At 34.9% G+C, this 15,327-nt stretch overlaps 2 protein-coding genes across 4 annotated transcripts in view; one reads left to right on the forward strand and one right to left on the reverse strand.

The window, feature by feature from the left end:
- Window positions 1-15,327, forward strand: part of LOC145269036 (DNA repair protein XRCC4-like) — a 208,225-nt gene that overhangs the window by 146,064 nt on the left and 46,834 nt on the right. The window contains exon 1 of one of the 3 annotated variants that reach the window (XM_080124636.1): window positions 2,314-2,622. The exons of 1 other annotated variant lie outside the window; for it this stretch is intronic. The gene's annotated coding sequence lies outside the window, so the exon portion shown is untranslated. Of the gene's footprint in view, window positions 1-2,313; window positions 2,623-15,327 lie in introns of those variants that run through there. One more of the 3 variants, XM_080124638.1, reaches the window with a different exon arrangement.
- The window catches only part of LOC145269035 (alkaline phosphatase-like), a 282,423-nt gene that overhangs the window by 23,498 nt on the left and 243,598 nt on the right, over window positions 1-15,327 (reverse strand). The gene's annotated exons all lie outside the window — the stretch shown is intronic.

Here is a 15,327-nt window from a genome sequence, read left to right on the forward strand (position 1 = left end):
TAGGCCACACCTAAATATAATATATTTTTTTTACTCATGATTACTCTAGGCCACACCTAAATACAATAATTCTTTTTACTCATGATTACTCTAGGCCACACCTAAACACAATATTTTTGTTTTACTCATGATTACTCTAGGCCACACCTGAATACAATATCTTTTTTTTTACTCATGGTCGCCCCCTAACAAGGCATATCACCTCTTGGATATAAGAGGCTACTATTTGAGACCATGCCAAGGAAAGATTAATAAGATGTTTGTTTACGTTATATTTAAACTTCTGCATATCAGTACACTCAGTGAAGCAGGTAACAGGAAGGAAATTCCAAAGTTTACCTGTCCGAGGAAAGAAACTAGTAGAGTAGAAAGCTTTCTGTCATTTAGGGAACATAACAGTGAAGGGGTGTGATTTTTTTGCTGAGCGGGTTTGTCAGGGATATGTATGTCGAGGGGGCACAAGTACAACGAGTTCATCAGACCATTAAAATACTGAACTTAGGAAGACTCGTCTATTTTTACTAGATAGGAAAACTGGTCCCTTATTGAATGAATATCGATTAAAAACACATTTTATGACTGTTTTTAAAGCCGACCACCTCTCCATAATATTGTTTAAAAAATATTTTTACTTGTTTACCATTATTTAAAAAAAAATAAAAAAGATAAAATCGATTTTTCTAAGTGTTTATTTTCTATCTAGTTTTATAAGTGTTTACTGGTTTAACTTATTTTAAAGCGTTTATTCAGTTAAAAAAAAACAAGTAGCGTGGAGTGTTACTTTAGAACAAAAATAATGTCCGACATGAGAGGATCACATCTTGGGAGTCTCGATAAGTTTTTTTTACATTTTATTCGCAGTTTCGTGTTAGGGGTGTCAAAAAATCCTGATACACCTAAATGTTCACAGGGAGATATTATTCCTGGGTAAAACCTCGACTCTGATGCAGTCACGGTAGTTATTCCCAGTGGGAATCATCGATACCGGATGAGATGAAACAGAGACGGAGAGAGAACGAGGAAACGGGTCCGATCTGCTTGGCGTCTCTTTCTGTAAGAAAGAGTTTGTTTTTTTTCCTTCAAACCAGAAGCTGTCCGAGTACCTTAGGGGAGAGCAAGGATCAATGCGCCGCACCCCTGATTGATCAGTATGTGGCCAAATAACACAGGGAAGAGGCATTGATTTGCGAAAAAAAAAAAGTTCCATTTTTTTTCTGCTACAGTAAATTCCATTAAAATACTGACTTTAGGAAGACTTCTCCACGGAAAACTCGTCCATGGAAATCTTGTCCACAGAAAACTCGTCCATGGAAAAAATTTAAAATTGATAAATAAATTTCGTTATTTATTACTTTTTTTTCTTAATGGTTTAACAATTTGAAGTAAAAATAAAAAAAATAAAAATGAGTTTTCCATGCAACATAGTGGCGATGGGACAGTGGTTGAAGCTTAGTTGACAAAGTGGAACTTATTAGATTAAAGACATTTTTTAAAAAAATAATTCAAACTAAAAAAAAAAAATTGAGTTTTTGATATTTTTCTTTCAGACGAACAAGCAACATTTTGGGCGCTTCTGCAGAATTGGGACAAAATTTTGTAGTCGATAAATAGAGTTTTTACATTAAAAAAAACAATGGTTTCAACTGATTTTTTTTTTTTTGTCAATTCTAATAAATTACAATGGTAGCTTCCAAATTATGCAGTCGAAATTACATGAATATCATTGAATTATTAAAAAACAAACAAAAAAACCCCAACTTTAATCGTGTTAGCAGGTGAAAAATTGCCGTCATCTTGTTTAAATCGAAACGGAAAATTACCTCCCTTTTGACCTCTCCTGTGTCTTACGATCATTTTTTTTTTCTCAAATTTTATTTTTTTATTTTCTTTAATAAATAAATAATTTTCTACCTGATCGATTTTCGTAATTTTTGGATATAAATCATCTTAAAAATATGAGGACTACGTAGATACCATTGTTTTTTTTTCATGTGAAATTCAGTTTTACGATTTCCGAAATTTCGTCCCAATAGTGTACCTATTTACTATGCCTCCCCACGGGACAGAGTTAGACACCAGGGTCGTTTTTTAACGTGGAGAAAAGGTACAAAAATAAAAATTGTCTCAGTCGTGAAGGATTTCTCCTCCACCGAAAGAGAACAAGAAATAGAAGTGCAGCATCTGAAGAACAGATACTACACTTTGATCTTGTCGTCCCAATAGTGTAGAAGCAGTGAAGAAGCACCACATTTTGAATTTGGCGCCATTGAAACTTTTTCTTCCTTTCTTTCTTTCTTTTTTTTATTTTTTAAAGTCTTCTTCCGTAGTTGAGTACAATCATTTTTATCTGTTCTTCAGATGCTGCACTTCTATTTCTTGTTCTCTTTCGGTGGAGGAGAAATCCTTCACGACTGAGACAATTTTTATTTTTGTACCTTTTCTCCACGTTAAAAAACGACCCTGGTGTCTAACTCTGTCCCGTGGGGAGGCATAGTAAATAGGTACAATCATTTTGTTTTCATTTCATTCGACACGATGTTTTGATTTTGTGATCCATCTTTACGACTCGTCATAACACTACCCGACCAATTTTTTTTTTTTTTTTTTAAACATCTACAAAAAGTAAGTTATAAAATTTAATATTTAATAATAAAGATGTTTATTTTAACATTCGATCGTAATTAATTTAACTGAAAAAAAAAAAAAAAAATGGAATTTCTTTACGGTTAACGTATTTGTGTTTCTACCCATTTTTATCAATAATCCAGTATTTATTTTTTTTTTATTTTCTAAACAATCCTATTTTTGGAGTAGCTGCTTCAGTAATAATGACATAAACTCTTATGGATTTACATTTAAAAAACAAAAACAAAAAAAACTAAATAATCTAATTTTATTTTATTTCATGCGCGATTGAATACGCGAAACGGGTGATAAGTGCCGACATATTTTTTGTGGCTTTATGAAAACTATGGTAGCACAAACGTGTCACTTATATATTTGACGTTTACTCGCAGGAATGTTTGAAAATAAGGTTCAATTTCCAGCCAGTGTTGCCAACTGAGATTTTCAAAACCCGCTAGATTAGGGGACATAAAATCTCCAGAAAATCGCTAGATTTGTTACTTTTCGTAACCGAGATTTTGAAAACCCGCTAGATTAAAAAAAAAAAAAAAAAAAACCCCACTAGATTTTAACTTTGTACCTTAGGGTTTGTATTACTGTACACATAGATTCGAAAAAGTTGTCAAAAAACAAATATATAGCAAATAAATGTTATCAAAGGCAAGATAAGTTACTTTTCTACCAAACTGGATATATTTTTCGTGTTTTTATTCAATGTAACATTTTTATTCAGCTCGAAAACCATACAGTGTTTACCGATGTATTGGAACATTCAAGATGGCGTCTTATTCTCTCTTTAACACGGTAAGTTTGGGAAAAGGTGTTATAAATAAAAACCCAGATAAAATACTGTTAAAAACTCGCTCAATATATGTTACCGTGACATAGGTTGACAATTCGGCGGGTTTTTAATAGTATTTTGTATAGTTTTTTTATATAAATAAAAACCTTTTTCCATACTTACGGTGTTAAAGAGGGTGTGAGACGCCATCTTGAATTTTCCAATACATCGGTAAACACTGTATGGTTTTCGAGCTGAATAAATATGTTACATTGAATAAAAACACAAAAAATATATCCCGTTAGGTAGAAAAGTAACTTATCTTGCCTTTGATAACATTTATTTGTTTTTTGACAACTTTTTCGAATCTATGTGTACAGTAATACAAACCCGCATCACCATTTATCAAGGTCCAGGGGCCACTCGAGGATAAGGGTGAAAGAGTGTACAGTAGTCAATTGGACAATATAGTAATTATCAGTAATGGAAGTTCAGTAAATTTGTTAACTTAAGGTGAACGACTTATCAAGAACTTGTTTACATTGGACTTGAAGACAATCATATTGTAGTGAGCAGGAAAACGGAAGACAGTTTCACAGGTGTGCAGTTCAAAGAAAGAAGATTTGTTCATGGAATCTACGTTTATGTTTAGACACAGATAAAGAGTGGGGGGAATTATTGATAGTGTTTTCAGGTAGATGAGTGTTTCTTGTGAAAGTTTGACGAGGGGGGGGACCATAGATTGAAGTTCAGTCGAGCACTTGCCATGAAAATAACGATAAAGCAGAGACAAACTTGCTACATCTCTTCTGTGAGAAAGAGGTTGCAGGGAAGAAAAAATGACATCTCCAATGAGGCTTCGAAGTCTATTTTGAACTCTATCAAGGCAAGACAAATCCTTTCTAGCAGCTCCTGCTCAGTTGTGGCAACAGTACTCCATCCTTGGACGAAGTTGGCTCTTATATAGATAGAGAATTGCATTAGCAGTGAGATATCTACTGGATTAATAGAAGGATCTCACTATTTTTCCAGTGGCCTTGGCAACAGATTTGATGCATGTGTTCCATTTCAGATCAGGAGTAAAGGTCAAGCCCAGAAGCTTGTCAAAACATGAGGCCTCCCCAAGACAAGAGCCATTCATTTCAATTGATGCCAGATGGTTATCAGAGCGTTGATGATGTAAAGAGAGAAGCTTGGTTTTAGATGCATTAAAAGTAACCAGCCACTCTTTTCCCATTGTACCATGTGCTCAAGATCAGAGGAGAGAGAATCGGAGAGAACTTGGTCGTTTACTGTCTTAGATGTGCTACCATAGATGGTAGTGTCATCAGCATAAATGTCTACGAATGATGTAAGGATGTGATTTGGAAGATCATTAATGTAAATCAGGAAGAGAGTTGGGCCCAGGATTGACCCCTGAGGGACTCCAGTATTAATACTGTGAGCTTCTGATTTCTGCCCATCAACTACTACTCTTATGAACCTATCAGAGAGAAATAATTTGATAATTGAGAAGACATTTCTAGCTATACCGTAGCTGGAGATCTTGTGAAGTAAACCTTTATGCCATACCTTATCAAAGGCTTTTGATATGTTAGGAGCAATTGCCTTAGAAAGGTTGCCTCCGTCGAGAGATTCGCAAATCCTATGAGATATAACTGTAAGCACATCTGCTGTAGATCAAGCAGAATGGAAGCCATATTATGTGTCACTAAGAAAGTTATTTTTGCTGAGATGGTAGTTTACTTCTCTATTTAACACAGATTCTAGCAACTTACTCATGACGCACAGAAGACTTATTGGCCTGTACTGAGAGAGAGATGACCGATTACCTGAATTCTTAAATACAGGGCAAACTGATGAGATTTCCAGGGTGATGGGAAGCAATTCTCCTTAAGACAACGTTTAAACAGTTTTGTATGTATGGGTGCAAGTTCTGGTTGAAGTTTTTTTGAGTACTATAATTGGAATACTGTCAGGGCCGGTTGCTTTACTGGAATCAAGGTTTTTGATTAGCTTGGCAACATCACATAGTGATATTTTTATATTACATAGCGTGTTTTGTGATACAGGAGGAAATATTGGGGGTTGGCGGCCATTGTCACAAAGGGTAGAATTAGCTGCAAAGTTCTTGGCAAAGAGTTTGGCTTTGTATGATGCTGACGAGATTACCTCAGGTCCATTGATGATAGTTGGGTTAGAGCACACGTTTCTGTTCAGGATTCTGTTTGCTATTTGCCAAAACTAGTGGGAACCAAGCCACTGCTCAGCTACTTTGGACTTGACGGATGAGCATACAACTCTTTACATACTTTATTACTTTTTTTACAATGATTTCTGGCAGTCCTGAAAGCAGCTTTAGTCTCAGTACATCTATTATGTTTGAAGCAATGGAAAAAGTGATTTCTGTGCGCAATGGCAGCAGTACATTCTGGAGAGAACCATGACTGGCTGTTAGGTTTTTGCTGGAACTTTTTCGAGGGTATGAAACGGTCAATACTTACAATTAACCATTCTATCAAGACTGATACTATAGAGGACACATCCTTTTTAAACATGGAACACAGAGGTAGATCTGATATAAATGTACAGAAGCTATCCCAGTCTAGCATAGAGTATCGTCGATATACTGTACGATGGAGAGGTACATCTGAAGACTTTTTACATTTCATTTTTATCTTAATTGATATAACAGTGGTCGGAAGATCCATGTGGAGACAGAACGGAAACTCCCTAACACACACACACACACACACACACACACACACACACACACACACACACACACACAATAAATTTTCAAGTTTCATATTATATTCCTTGTTGAATAATAAATTGTAAATTCTAATTTACAGAGTTTAGATAAAAAAAATCAATTTTTAATTAGCTCCCAAAATGATTGTCAGATTTTATCAATTACTTTTTTCGTAGCAGTAACAGGATAAAATATTAATTATGGAAATATGTGCAGATATGAATTTGTTTTATTTATCATTTTGCGAATATTAATGTGTCTGGCTTTTGCAAATAAATATTACTTTTTCACAAATATTAATGTGTTGCTATTTGGTTAGTGGGAGGTTTGCTTGTGTAAGAAACAAATTATGAAATCACAATTTTTATAAAAAATTAAATTACAAATTTCAGATCATTTCACCGAAGAAATTGTCGCAAAATACGATTCAAATAAATAACAAAAATTTCACCGAAGAAATTGTCGCAAAATACAATTCAAATAAATAACAAAAATTTCACCGAAGAAATTGTCGCAAAATACAATTCAAATAAATAACAAAAATTTCACCGAAGAAATTGTCGCAAAATACAATTCAAATAAATAACAAAAATTTCACCGAAGAAATTGTCGCAAAATACAATTCAAATAAATAACAAAAATTTCACCGAAGAAATTGTCGCAAAATACAATTCAAATAAATAACAAAAATTTCACCGAAGAAATTGTCGCAAAATACAATTCAAATAAATAACAAAAATTTCACCGAAGAAATTGTCGCAAAATACAATTCAAATAAATAACAAAAATTTCACCGAAGAAATTGTCGCAAAATACAATTCAAATAAATAACAAAAATTTCACCGAAGAAATTGTCGCAAAATACAATTCAAATAAATATTTGCATAACAAAAAAAACAACAAAAAATCAACGATGAGTATGCATTATACTTGCATAAAACTTAAAAATACATTTTAAATAAAAACCTAATTACATGTAATGTCGAAATTAGTCAAAATTCCAAAAATGACAAAAAAAAAAGAAGAAATGCTCAAATAGAAGATCTAAAAGTTTCAGATCTTCTATTTGAGCATTTTTTTTTTTTTTTACTGAAAAAAAAGTCCGTATTGACTGCAATAAAAGAAACATAAAACTGCATTTTTCGACAGATTTTAATGTTTTCTTGTAATTGTAATGTTCTACTCGATCATTTTTCAGACTTGTTTTTTTTTGTTTTTTTTTTTTACACAGTGATCACCACTTATCAAGGCCCGGAAGCCACTCAGGGATAAGGGTTATTGCAAGTACATTACGTTAGTGTGGAGATTTGATGAAGTGTTTACTTAAGGGGGCGGTTCATTAGGAATTTGTTAACGTTGGACTTGAAGACATCCAAGTTGTAGTCCGGTGGGAAGCAGGCAGACGGAACAGAGTTCCACAGGCGTGCAGATCTAAGAAAGAAGCTTTGTTCATGGAATCCGCGTTTTGATTTAGGCACAGATATAGAGTGGGGGAAATTTTTCACAGTGGATTCAGCTAGACGGGTGTTTTTCGTGAAAGATTGGCGAGGGGGGACCAGAGATTGGAGTTCAGACGAGCACCTGCCATGGAAATAACGATAAAACAAGGACAGGCTCGCAACGTCTCTTCTGTGGGAGAGAGGTTGCAGGGTAGAGAAAAGGGCACCCCCCACTAAGCCACAAAGTCTATTTTGTACTCTGTCAAGGCAGGATAGGCTGTTTTTAGCAGCTCCTGCCCAGATATGGCAACAGTATTCCATCCTTGGACGTACTTGGCTTTTATATAGATAGAGAATTGCATCAGTAGTGAGATATCTTCTGGAGTGGTAGAAGGATCCCACCATCTTTCCAGCGACCTTGGCAACAGACTTGATGTACGTGTTCCATTACAGATCAGGAGTAAAGGTCAAACCCAGAAGCTTGTCAAAACACGGGGCCTCACCCAGACGAGAGCCATCCATCCCAATTGATGCCAGATGGGGATCAGAGTGTTGATGATGTAAGGATAGGAGTTTGGTTTTGGATGCATTAAAGGTAACCAGCCACATCTTCCCCCACTGAACCACGCGCTCGAGATCAGAGGAGAGAGAATCAGAGAGAACTTTGTCATTTACAGCCTTTGATGTGTTGCCGTAGATGGTCGTGTCATCAGCATAGATGTCAACGAATGATTTAAGTATGTGTTTAGGGAGGTCATTGATGTAGATCAGGAAGAGAGTTGGGCCCAGGATTGACCCCTGAGGGACTCCAGCATTTATATTGCAGGCCTCTGATTTTTGTCCATCTACCACTACTCTTATGAGCCTATCGGAGAGAAATGATTTAATGATTGAGAAAACCTTTCCAGTTATACCGTAGCTGGAAATCTTGTGAAGTAGACCCTTCTGCCATACCTTGTCGAAGGCCTTTGATATGTCAAGAGCAATTGCCCTAGAAAGGAAGCCTTTGTCAAGAGATTCACTAATCCTGTGGGATATAACCGTCAGCACATCTGCGGTAGATCTTGCAGAGCGGAAACCATATTGTGTGTCACTAAGAAGGTTATTCCTGCTGATGTGGTTGACTATTTCTCTATTTAATATGGATTCCAGCAACTTACTCATAACACACAGGAGACTTATTGGTCTGTATTGAGAGGGAGATGACTTATCACCTGAATTCTTAAATATAGGGCTTACTGATGAGGTCTTCCAGGGAGTCGGAAAGCACTTAAATAGTTTCGTAAGTATGGGAGCAAGTTCTGGTTGAAGCTTTTTTAACACTATAATTGGGATGCCATCAGGGCCAGTTGCTTTACTGGAATCTAGGTTCTTGATTAGCTTGGCGAATTGTTGAATTTATTTTTATTAATTTCGACAGGCAATTCGACAATAGTGATCTTTTTTTTGTCGGGCACATGGGTGGGTTCGTGAACAATCTGACTTTACTTAAAATGCATTTTTGTATCCAATTATAATGCACAAGGATCACATCCCCCCCCCCCAGAAAACAAATTAAAATTTGAAAAATAAACAGTTGTAAGAAATTGCTAAAATCAGACAACAAAATAATAAGTCGATTAATTCGCTGTATCATGACTGAAAAAAGAGGCAAAACTAGTTAGTAATATTGGGCAGTAAACTGCTTCAATATACCCACCCTTAATTAATGTTATTTAAATTATTTGTAATGTTAAAAAACAAGTAATGTAATTCATGAACGATTTATTTTAATGATTTGTTTTCTTTTTTTTTCCAAATGATTTAGCACAAGTTAGTTATAGTATTAATAAATTACCTTTTTACCATTAAAATTTAAGATATTCTGATAAGTCGTCAGAATGATTTTCTGTTTCAACAAGACTAAAACTTGTCCATATAAGTAGAAAAGTAACCTATCTTGACTTTGATAACATTTATTTGTTATGTTTGTTTTTTAACAACTTTTATGCATCTATGTGTATAGTAAAACAAACCCAATTTAACTTTTAAAAAAGTAATTTTATTAAAAATAAAGAATAAAAAATGCTAGTTAAAAAATGATATAAGCCTGGGTACTTATGCAGAGAGTGATATCCGGACGTAACTCACCGGACGCGCTCGGCTAGCCCCGTAACACGACGTCCACAGCCGGAGTTAGCCGAGCGTCGCCGATGTAGTTCGACGGTTGTCAACGCTACGCGCGTGCGCGACGCAAGAAAAAAAAATTCAAAGCAGCAGACGACAATAAGGAAAAAGAAGAAAAGAAAGTAAAACAGTACAGAATCAGATTTATTTAACAACAACCGTTACAATTTCATATTTATTTAACAACCCTTAAAATTGCGTACCTATGGAAGGAAATATGAACTTAACATATTTGTGGGAAAAAATTGCAAACAGCAGCGCAGCGCAGCCGGGTGTCCTGGAATTTTGTCAGGAAAGGAGTTTGCTTGCAAAAAAGAAAACCTGTCCCTCATAGTCGTGTGTGATGCCCTCCAACAGTCTGAGGAAATAGCAACAGTAAATATTCCTCGCATTTTTCTTTTACCAGGTTTTTTCCTTAACCAACCACCCAACAAAAAAAAAAACGTTTTGTACAAAAAAAAAAACAAAAACAGTTTGCTTGTTACCTTTTTTTTCGCTGTTTATTCTTAAAAAAAATAACCCTAACCCTAAAAAAAAAAAACAGTTTGCTTGTTTTCGCTGTTTATTCTTAAAAAAATAAAAAAAATAACCCTAACCCTAAACCCCCCCCCAAAAAAAACATGTTTTGTAAAAAAAACAAATTTTGCTTGTTACCTTTTTTTCGCTGTTTCTTCTTCTTCTTCTTCTTCTTCAAAAAAAAAAAAACATAACTTTCTTGTATATAAAAAACACTTTACATTTACAAAAAAAAAAAAAAAGTACAACAAAAAATTTCTTTTCCGTTACAGTAAATAAAAGTTTTAAGGTAAAATCCATTGAAAGCGGTCGGTGGTTCTATAAGGAAATAAAGCTGTGTACTGTTATGATTTAATTTGTTGTTAAGAGTTATCCCCCTTGGGATTGACATTCATAATAAAAGCGCCCTCTGTTTCATTTTCCCGCTCGATCCTTTCAAGAGCGTACGTGTATTTTACAGTTAATAAAACCTTTCTAAAAGGCAATTCTTTACTTACTGATACTATTCACTTCAATTTTATTAACTGTAAAAAAAAAAAAAAAAAAAAAAAAATAATGTATCGAATCTTACGTCCCGACAGATTCGAGGTGGAACCTACATGCCCTAATTCCGAAAAATCCTATAGGCATTGGAAATTAACCCTCCAGAATTATATCCGCTCACATAATAACGGATTAATCGAAAACACTTCAGATAATTTCTTTGCCTTGATCAATTGTATTTCAGCCTCTGTTTTCGATTTAATAAGCGATAAAACCGACTACGATAGTGCATTAAGAACATTGGACGCCGCTTATTTAAAACCTGAAAATATTGTTTATAATAGATATCGATTGATGACGACGAAGCAACAAACAACACAAAATATAGATGCCTTCATACTACAATTGGAAATGCTTGCCAAAACATGTAACTTCGAAGCGGTTTCTGCTGAAGAAAACAAAAATCAATACATTCGGGAAGCTTTCATCGGTGGAATTTCTTCTTCGTCCATCCGACAACGACTGTTAGAAAAACCCATCCTGACTTTACAAGACACATATGCCACGGCCAGATCTCTTGAACAAGCAGAAAAGCATTCGATAAGCTACGCAAATAACTTTACTGTAGCAGCTACAAATAATCCTTCGGGCTACAATCGTATAGCTGTGACTAAAGAAAATATGCATCCAAAAGGGGTTTGTTTTTTCTGTGGAAAATCACGTCATCCTCAATATTTATGTCCTGCACGAAACGCCGAATGTAAAAAATGCAAAAAAAATGGTCATTGGGTTAAAGTGTGTAAATCTTCTATTTCTAACACTCATACTGCTGTTCTTTATGACGACTCTGACTACCCCTCACCTTCTCTATCCTGACTAGGAACTAACTCCAAAGATGTCACATTCACTCAATGCCAAATTAACGGGCACTTCGTGAACGCTATGGTGGACTCCGGCAGTGTAAAAACATTCATTAATGAAAATACTGCTAAAAAACTTAAACTCTTCACAATACCTAAAAACAAAACTATAGCTCTGGCTGCTTCCGATCAACATGCTAAAATAACTGGCGAAGCTGTCGTGGATTTAATACTGAAAGATAAAACCCATTCTGGAATAACAATTGAAATCATTGAAAACCTTTTCATTGATTTAATAATCGGAAAAGATATTTTAAAAAAATATAAAAAAGTAACACTTAAATTCGACGGTCCTAGAGACAAACTTATAATTGGAGCTATAAACACAAATAATTTTTTTCCTACCATAAACGTTCCACCCCCTCCTCTCTTTTCTAATCTTTCTCCTCATACTACTCCTATTGCGACAAAATCCCGACGTTACACTTTTGCCGCCAACAAATTCATAAAAGAAGAGACTGCTAGAATGTTGAAAGAAGGCATAATTGAACCTTCGATATCTCCGTGGCGAGCGCAAGTGCTTGTAACTTCGAATGAGAATCATAAGAAAAGAATGGTAGTCGACTACAGCGATACCATTAATAGATTCACGGAACTAGATGCTTACCCAATGCCTAATATCAATAAGATGGTAGACGACATCGCTCAATATAACATCTTCTCTACTCTCGACCTAAAATCTGCTTATCACCAAATACCTATAAATCATGCTGATCGTAAATTCACTGCGTTTGAAGTAAGTGGCAAACTTTTTCAATTTACTCGTCTTCCTTTTGGCGTCACCAATGGAGTAAGTGCTTTCCAGAGGAGCATAGACTATATTATAGAAAAAGAAAATCTAACCGATACCTTTGTGTATGTTGATAACGTAACTATATGCGGAAAAAAATCAAGAAGAACACGATTACAATCTTCAAAAATTCTACAAAATTGCTAAACAATATAACATCACTTTAAATGAAAATAAAAGCATAATTTCTTCTAGTTCTATTACTCTACTCGGCTACACCATAGAAAATAATCAAATAGCTCCCGATTATCAAAGACTAAAACCATTACTCGAAATGCCACCTCCGCTGAATCTTAAATCTCAAAAAAGAATAGTTGGAATGTTTTCCTATTACTGCAAATTCATTAAAAAATTTTCTGATAAAATTTTATTACTAAATCAAAACAAAGAATTTCCACTACCTCCATCTGTATTAAAATCTTTTCAAACATTGAAAAATGATCTAAAAGACGCCACTTTAATAACGGTAGATCCAAATAAAGAATTTGAAGTAGAAACGGACGCTAGTAACTATTGCATTGCTGCAACACTAAATCAAGAAGGTCGTCCTATTGCATTTTTTTCAAGAACTCTCAATACTAACGAAATTAAGCACCATGCAGTAGAAAAAGAGGCAGCCGCTATTGTAGAAGCTCTCCGTAAGTGGCGACATTTTCTACTCGGCAGGCACTTTAAAGTCATCACAGATCAGAAGAGCATCAGTTTCATATTCGACAATAAAAGAAAATCAAAAATTAAGAATGACAAAATATGTCGTTGGCGTATAGAATTATCCCAATACAATTTCACTATAGTTTATCGACCTGGACCTGAAAATATTGCTGCTGACACATTCTCTCGCATCTCTGCTCTTACTTACAATCTACAAGATCTTTGTGATTTACATAAACAATTATGTCATCCTGGTGTTTCAAGACTAAGCCATTTTATAAGAACGAGGAACCTCCCTTTTACTTTGGATCAAATTAAGAATATTACTGACTCTTGCTCATCCTGTCAATTACTGAAACCCAAATTCGCCAATACCAATGGAGGGACTCTCATTCAAGCCATATTACCTTTTCAACGATTAAATCTTGATTTTAAAGGCCCTCTACCTACTTCTATACATGGCAACAAATATCTACTTACTCTAATTGATGAGTATTCCCGTTTTCCTTTCGCTTTTCCTTGCAGAGATATGACAAGCAAAACCATTATCCACTGTCTAAACAAACTCTTTTCAATTTTTGGTTTGCCTGACATGATACATACTGACCGTGCTTCTGATTTCTTAGCAAGAGAAATAAAGGATTTTTTACACAAAAAAGGAATTGCTACTTCTAAAACAAGTAGGTATCATCCTGAAGGTAATGGACAGATTGAAAAACTCAACGGTACCTTATGGAAGGCCATTCAAACAACATTACATTCTAATCAAATGAAACTACCTTATTGGGAAGACATACTACCGGACGCACTTCATTCAATTAGATCATTACTTTGTACTGCCACTAATATGACTCCCCATGATAGACTATTTAAATATAGTCGTAAATCTGCTTCCGGAATTTCAATTCCTTCTTGGGTTAAACCAGGCCCAATATATATTAGAAACCACACTAAAACAAGTAAACATGACCCTCCTGTAACGCCTGCCACCCTAATAGATGTCAACCCCCACTACGCTTATGTTCAACTACCTTCTGGTACTGAAACCACTGTCAACGTTCGAGACTTAGCTCCAAACTCATCAAATGAAGAAAACTCTAATAATAATCCTACTACTTCAGAGACTTTATTTGAACCTTCTACTAATGAAAACATTGGTCATGAGGAAGACAAAAATCAATCGTCTGATCTTGAAGAAAATCAGATTTCACTAAAAAATAATACTGAAAATCAGCATTCCTGCCAATCTGTGCGGAGGTCGTCCCGAGTTCGACAATTCCCTAGTAAATATAAGGATTTTGTGACTAAATACTGAAAAAACTGCAGTTTGGGTTCATATGTTATTTGTAAATAAAATGATTCTTATGTGATTGTAAAAAAAAAAAAAAAATTTGTCTATAATTAATTACCCCTTACTTGAATACTTTAGGACGGGGAAAATGTTATGATTTAATTTGTTGTTAAGAGTTATCCCCCTTGGGATTGACATTCATAATAAAAGCGCCCTCTGTTTCATTTTCCCGCTCGATCCTTTCAAGAGCGTACGTGTATTTTACAGTTAATAAAACCTTTCTAAAAGGCAATTCTTTACTTACTGATACTATTCACTTCATGTACGCATTATAAATGTTTCTTTTCTGTGTCTTACGTTATACATTAGTACATTAGGGGTCATTTCGAGTTAAAAGTTTATTTACTGCACTCATCTGAACTAGAGAAAATCATGATTTAAATGTGTATGTCTCGTCGAAATAACTAACGATAATTCTCTGATATGGCCGACCATTCTCTGATATGGCAGACGGGTGATCAAAAAGTCAGATCGAGCGTACTGCGTACCGAAAAACGAAATGAGACTAAAAAACGGCCAAAAAAAAAAAAAAAAAACACGGCCAAAAAAAAATTATCCACCAAGAAAATAAAAGGGTACTCCTGCAGTATTTTACCCACCGATTTCACGATCTTAGCCGAGCGTTGACGAACGCTTTCGGCGTTAACGCCGACGAAAGCCGAGAATTCGGATCTACTACGGTGCAAGAACGCTAAAAGTATGTGAATAGCAACAACATTACAAGGAAAAGATATTACACACACACAACAAAATGGATAAAATTAATACAAAAAATTTGGATAAAATAAATCACAAACACTTACCGTAAGTTTTTTTTTAAAGTAAAAATAAATTTATTTTGTTGAATATT

The sequence above is a fragment of the Euprymna scolopes genome, chromosome 45 (assembly GCF_053919585.1).
Source record: "Euprymna scolopes isolate OS-2025 chromosome 45, ASM5391958v1, whole genome shotgun sequence".
Taxonomy (NCBI): domain Eukaryota; kingdom Metazoa; phylum Mollusca; class Cephalopoda; order Sepiida; family Sepiolidae; genus Euprymna; species Euprymna scolopes.